Source organism: Belonocnema kinseyi, chromosome 8 (genome assembly GCF_010883055.1).
Source record: "Belonocnema kinseyi isolate 2016_QV_RU_SX_M_011 chromosome 8, B_treatae_v1, whole genome shotgun sequence".
NCBI lineage: Eukaryota > Metazoa > Arthropoda > Insecta > Hymenoptera > Cynipidae > Belonocnema > Belonocnema kinseyi.
The window spans coordinates 75,801,845-75,808,390 of NC_046664.1; positions in this window are offsets into that span (position 1 = coordinate 75,801,845).

Here is a 6,546-nt window from a genome sequence, read left to right on the forward strand (position 1 = left end):
AATCGACTCGGGATACTTATAAGATACTACCATGATTTTTTCAGATTTTTTGGTCCAAAAATAAATTAGGCCAAGAACCGGCCTTACCGACCCTCCCCCTTTGCAACGAAATTTAATTTTTATGTTACATTTCCTGCTTAATATTGAACATTCAAAGAAAGATTTTGTACGTAATTTTCAACTTCAGTGTTTGCTTTTTTCATTTTGAATGCGAAAGTTACAGCGTTTAACACGACTCATGCGTGTTTTGATGTTCATAATCTCGTAAATAATTATCTTCTTCTTAAGACGAGTCATGACATGCTTTTTATCTTCTATTCTATCATAATTTTGCGTTTGAAATTATACACTATGACAAACACAAATCGCATAATTTTTTCATAATATGTCAAGGTTTTTGTCACATGAAAGTATCGCAAAATCCATACCAAAGAGTGTTCAAAAATTTTCAAACCATATTTAAAATAATTACCGAGTTTAAATAATGAAATCTGTAAGAAAAGTACAATTTTCAAAACACAAATTATAGAATATTTACACAGAAAAACAGCATAAAATATTTTTTAATTTTCCTAAATCATATTTTTTTAGATTAATTTAAATTAAAACTAATTATTAAATCATTCAATAACTGCTAGAAACTATAATCGCCATGCAGGTTTTTTAGTTGGAGCTTATGTCGATAAGAAAATTCATAAATATAAAATCATAAGTCTTACCGCTCTGGTAAGCCAGAAATTAGGGATCCGAGAATCTGAGGTGTGTGATTGGTTCCTTGTGGCAAACTTTTGGCCATCTCCTCAACTTCGAGTTTGGCATCATCTTCAGATTCAAGATCCTCTTTCTGAATCAAATTTTTTTTACATTTTTACGTAAAGTTCCTTGATTATTGAGACTTTTCTTATAATTTTATGTACTTAGAATTGAAATATTTCAAACTTTTTTCATTTTATTTCTTTTAAATGTGTTACGTACTTTGTGAATGGATCCCAAATGGAAATTATTCAATTTGAAACATCCAAATTTTTAATTGTTCAATAATTAAAAGGACTTTCAATTGGAAATAAAATTTTAAATGCTTGAATTTAAAGTTACCTAATTTCAAACACTCATAATAAAAAAAAATGTTTTTTTTATACAGTTTCAATCAAAAGTTATTCATTTTTTAACGTTATCAATCTAAAACTGTTTGACTGTTACGATTTTAAAATAAAATGTGCCATTTTTAAAAGTTAAAATTAAAATTATTTATACTAATGAAATTAAGATATGTAGAATTATTTACGATTGCAAAAAATGAGGAGAAAGTAAGAAGTTTTTGTGAATTTCTGACTTTCAATTTTGCGACATTCGATATAATGTTACTTTCATTATTTAAAATAATTATGAGATACAAATTTCTTATCGTTTTCTCTAAACCAGTTTTTCCGTATCTGCTTATTTTGCGCACAGCTATTGCAGTGCTAAAGTTTAGATTTAAGAAGTCATGCATATCTTCAAATTTATTATAAAAAATCAACAATTACTAAAAAAAAAAATGAGTAACAATTTTAAATTCACTACGTTTTTCTCCAAATGCAATAATTGAATGCAATAATAGTTTTATAAAATTTCTCTCCTTAATTCTTACTAAGCTGCATTTAAATAGATTACAAAATTACTACCTTGCTTTTATCAAGTATTGCTAATAGCACTGACCTTCTTTGCCATTTTTTTTTAATTACTCGACGATTTCCATTTTATAATATCTCAAGAACAAAATAAAAATTTTAAAGGCAAATTATTTTAATAAAAAACATTTTCTAAATAGTAATCTTTCGAATTTTAAGGCAGAACAAAAAGTAATTCATATAACATACATTTTTTTTTTAAATTTTGTATACGAGATTTTAAGATGATATTGTTCATGAAACTATTTGTATGTTAAAAATTATTTTGATATATCTGAAACCCAAATAAGCCGGAAATAGGTATATTTTGACCTCGTCAGAAAATAAATAATTTTAAATTTCTGCAAAAATTTTAAAACTTTATCGGGATGGCCGCAGTTTATGGAAATTCCGAAAATGATGGAATTTTGTTGGGGAATTTTTGTAGGAAGCACTTTAAGTTTTATTCTAGTCACTTTTTAAAGATAAAGTCACTAGAAACATTTTTTCAGAAGAAAAGATCACTTGAGTCACTTTTATTTTTTTTAAATTAACCCATGCATTCTCTACTATTGCATCCAAGTCTATACCTATTTTTTTAATTTTCTGGAAATCTTTTAGAGTATTTAAAAAAATCCCAAGAAATTTGTAATAGATTTTTAATTTTGGAATTTAATAATTCCAAGGAGTTTCCAAGAGCTTTAAAAAGTTTCGAGAGTTTCAAGATATTTTGAAGGACTTGAAATATTGTAGGGTATTTTTAAGAATGTCAGAGGGACTTAAAAATATTTTTATTTCAAAAGTTTTGAAATATTTTAGAATATTTAAAAATTTTCAATGATTTTAGGGTATTTTTAAAAATTCCAAGAAATTTTCAAAAGGTTTACAAAGGTTCTCTAGATTTCAAAATATTTCAAAGGATTTGAAATATTTTAGAGTATTTAAGAAAATTTCAAACGATTTCACAAGATCTAAAAGGATTTCAAAAATGTTGGGTTATTTTTTATAGATTTGAATAATTTAAACGGATTTCAAATGATTGGAAAATTTTCAGAATATTTTAAAAAATTCGAAAAAAATTTTAAGAGCTTTACAAAAGTTTTAAGGGATTTCAAGAAATTTCTAAGGATTTGAACTATTTCAGGGTAATTTTCAAAAATCCCAAGGGATTTCAAAAGGTTTGCAAAAGATTTGAGGGTATTTAGAAAAATGCCAAGTAATTTTCGAAAGCTTTTAAAGTTTTCCAGGGATTTCAAAGGATTTGTAATATTTTAGGGTATTTTTAAAAATATCAAGAGATTTAAAAATATTTGAGGGTATTTGAGGACGTTTTTAAATAACACAAGGGATTTCAAAAGATTTGGAATATTTTGGGCTAATTTTGAAAGATTTCAATAATAAAATTTGAAAGGATTCCAAAGGATTTAAAAGATTTTAGGGGAGAAAAAATTCCGAGTAATTTTCAAAATGTTTAAAAAGTTTTGTAGGGCATTCGAAAGATTTTGAATTTTAAAAATCACAAGGGATTTCAAAAGATTCCAAAAGACTTAAAAGATATGAGAATATTACAAAAAAAAAATCCAATTGATTTTCTAAAGCTTTAAAAATTTTCCAGGGATTTCAAAACGTTTCATTTAAAAAGATTTAAAAGGATTTGAAGTATTTTGAAATATTTTTGGGCATTTTAAAAGATTCAAAGAATTTGTAATATATTTCAATAACTTGAAGGCATTTCAATATATTCTTAATATATTTCAATAATTTAAAGATTTTTATTTGAGGATTTGTAAGATTGTATTTTTAAAACTTCTAAGGAATTTTACATACCTTTAAAAAGTTACAAGGTATTTAAAAAGATTATAAATATTTTAGTATATTTTAGAAGATTCTAAGGGACTCTACTAGATTTCCAAGAATTTTAATTATCTTAAGGTATTCGAAAAACTCTTAAGGTTTTTTGATCAATTTTCCAGGATTTCAGGAAATATATTTCATAGATTTTCACAGGATTTTATAACATATTAATCGATTTAAAAGAATTTAATCATAAGAATTAAAGGATTTCGTAAGATTTCAAATACTTTAAGGTTTTTCCAAAGTCTTCAAAGATTATAGAATATTTTAAAATTTGAAGCAATTTTTAAGAGCTTAAAAAATATAGTTCTTTTTAACTTTTAATATCGTAAAGTATTTTTAGTAGATTTTAATAATTTGAAGTGTCTAAAGGAAAAATTATGTCCTCAATTTTCAATATATTTCAAAAGATTTGCAAAGTTTCGAAATATTTTTGGGTATTTTTAAAGATTTCGTAGAATTTTTAATAGATTTTCGTAATTAGAACCATTCTGAAGCATAAGATTTTAGGTCTGGATGTTGGATAATTTATGATTTTTTTATTTTTAGGGGTTGAAATAGGGTATGGTCCGGCAGAGATAGGGGTGCGGTACCTTCTGGATTTAATTTGGACATTAAACAATCTTATAATCAACATTAACATTTTAGGTCTAGACGTTATGTCATTTTTTATGATTTTTTTTATTCTTAAGGATTGAATTGGGAATTTTTTAATTCGTTTTTTTAAAACGTTGCAGACTTTAGCGAGATTAATTAGAAGGGATTCAAAAATATTTCAGGATATTTGTTTATTTCCAAGGAATTTTGAAAAGCGTTGAAAAGATTTAATGGCTTAAAAAAATGCACATGATTTGAATACTTTTTCGAGATTTACAACAAATGAAAGAATTTGAAATGTTTCAGCGTATTTTCAAAGACTCCAAGGAATTTTTAATAGATTTCTAATTTAAAGGGATTCCAAAAAATTTGAAAAATTTGAGGCTATTTTTTAAAATTCTAATAAAATTTCAAGAGCTTTAAAAAAGCTTTAAGGGATTTTAAGAGATTTCTAAGGATTTGAAATTTGTTAGGGTAATTAAAAAAAAACCCCACAGGTTTTTCAAGCGATTTCATAGTATATTTTTTAAAAATGTAATAAAATTTCAAGAGCTTTAAAAAAGTTTTAAGGGATTTCAAGAAATTTCTAAGGATTTGAAATATTTTAGGGTAATTAAAAGAAATCAAAGGATTTCAAGCGATTGCAAAAGATTTGAGGGTATTTAAAAATTTCAAGTAATTTTCGAAAGCTTTCAAAAGTTTCTACAGATTTCAAAGGATTTGGAATATTTTAGGGTATTTTTAAATGTTTCAAGGGATTTCAAAAGATTTGAGAACATTTTTTTTTAATTTCAATTAATTTTCTACATTTTTACAAAGTTTTCAAGGATTTCATACGATTGCAAGAAATTTGAAATATTTTCGGGTGTTTTTAAAAATCGCAAGCGTTTTCGAAAGATTCCACAAGATTTTTAAACATTTGTAAAAATTGCAAATTATTTTCGAACGGTTTAAAAGGTTTACATGGATTTCAAAAGATTTCGAAGGATTTGAAATATTTTGGGGTATTTTTAATAGATTTTAATCATTTGGAGGTATTCCAAAGGGTTTTGAAAAATTTAGGATATTTTTAAAAATTATAATAAGATTTCGAGTGCTTTAAAAAAGCTTTAAGTGCTTTCAACAGATTTCTAATGATTTGAACTATTTTAGGATAATTTTTGAAAAACCTAAAGGATTTAAAGCGATTTCAAAATATATTGAGTATTTTTTAGGGTATTCTTAAATGTTCCAAGGGATTTCAAAAGATTTGAGAATATTTTTTTAAAATTTCAATTAATTTTCTACAATTTTACAAAGTTTGCAGGGATTTTATACGATTTCAAGAAATCTGAAATATTTTCGGGTGTTTTTAAAAATCGCAAGCGTTTTCGAAAGATTCCACAAGATTTTTAAACATTTGTAAAAATTGCAAATTATTTTCGAACGATTTAAAAAGTTTACATGGATTTCAAAAGATTTCGAAGGATTTGAAATATTTTGGGGTATTTTTAATAGATTTCAATCATTTGGAGGTATTCCAAAGGGTTTTGAAAAATTTAGGATATTTTTTAAAATTATAATAAGATTTCGAGTGCTTTAAAAAAGCTTTAAGTGATTTCAACAGATTTCTAAGGATTTGAACTATTTTAGGATAATTTTTGAAAAACCTAAAGGATTTCAAGCGATTTCAAAAGATTTTGAGTATTTTTAGGGTATTTTTAAATGTTCCAAGGGATTTCAAAAGATTTGAGAATATTTTTTTTTTAATTTCAATTAATTTTCTACATTTTTACAAAGTTTTCAAGGATTTCATACGATTGCAAGAAATTTGAAATATTTTCGGGTATTTTTAAAAATCGCAAGCGTTTTCGAAAGATTCCACAAGATTTTTAAACATTTGTAAAAATTGCAAATTATTTTCGAACGGTTTAAAAAGTTTACATGGATTTCAAAAGATTTCAAAGGATTTGAAATATTTTGGGGTGTTTTTAATAGATTTTAATCATTTGGAGGTATTCCAAAGGGTTTTGAAAAATTTAGGATATTTTTTAAAATTATAATAAGATTTCGAATGCTTTAAAAAAGCTTTAAGTGATTTCAACAGATTTCTAATGATTTGAACTATTTTAGGATAATTTTTGAAAAACCTAAAGGATTTCAAGCGATTTCAAAATATTTTGAGTATTTTTTAGGGTATTCTTAAATGTTCCAAGGGATTTCAAAAGATTTGAGAATATTTTTTTAAAATTTCAATTAATTTTCTACAATTTTACAAAGTTTGCAGGGATTTTATACGATTTCAAGAAATCTGAAATATTTTCAGGTGTTTTTAAAAATCGCAAGCAATTTCAAAAGATTCCACAAGGTTTGAGAATATTTTTAAAAATTCCAAATTATTTTCGAAAGGTTGGAAAAGTTTGTATGGATTTCAAAAGATTTCGAAGGATTTCAAATATTTAGGGGT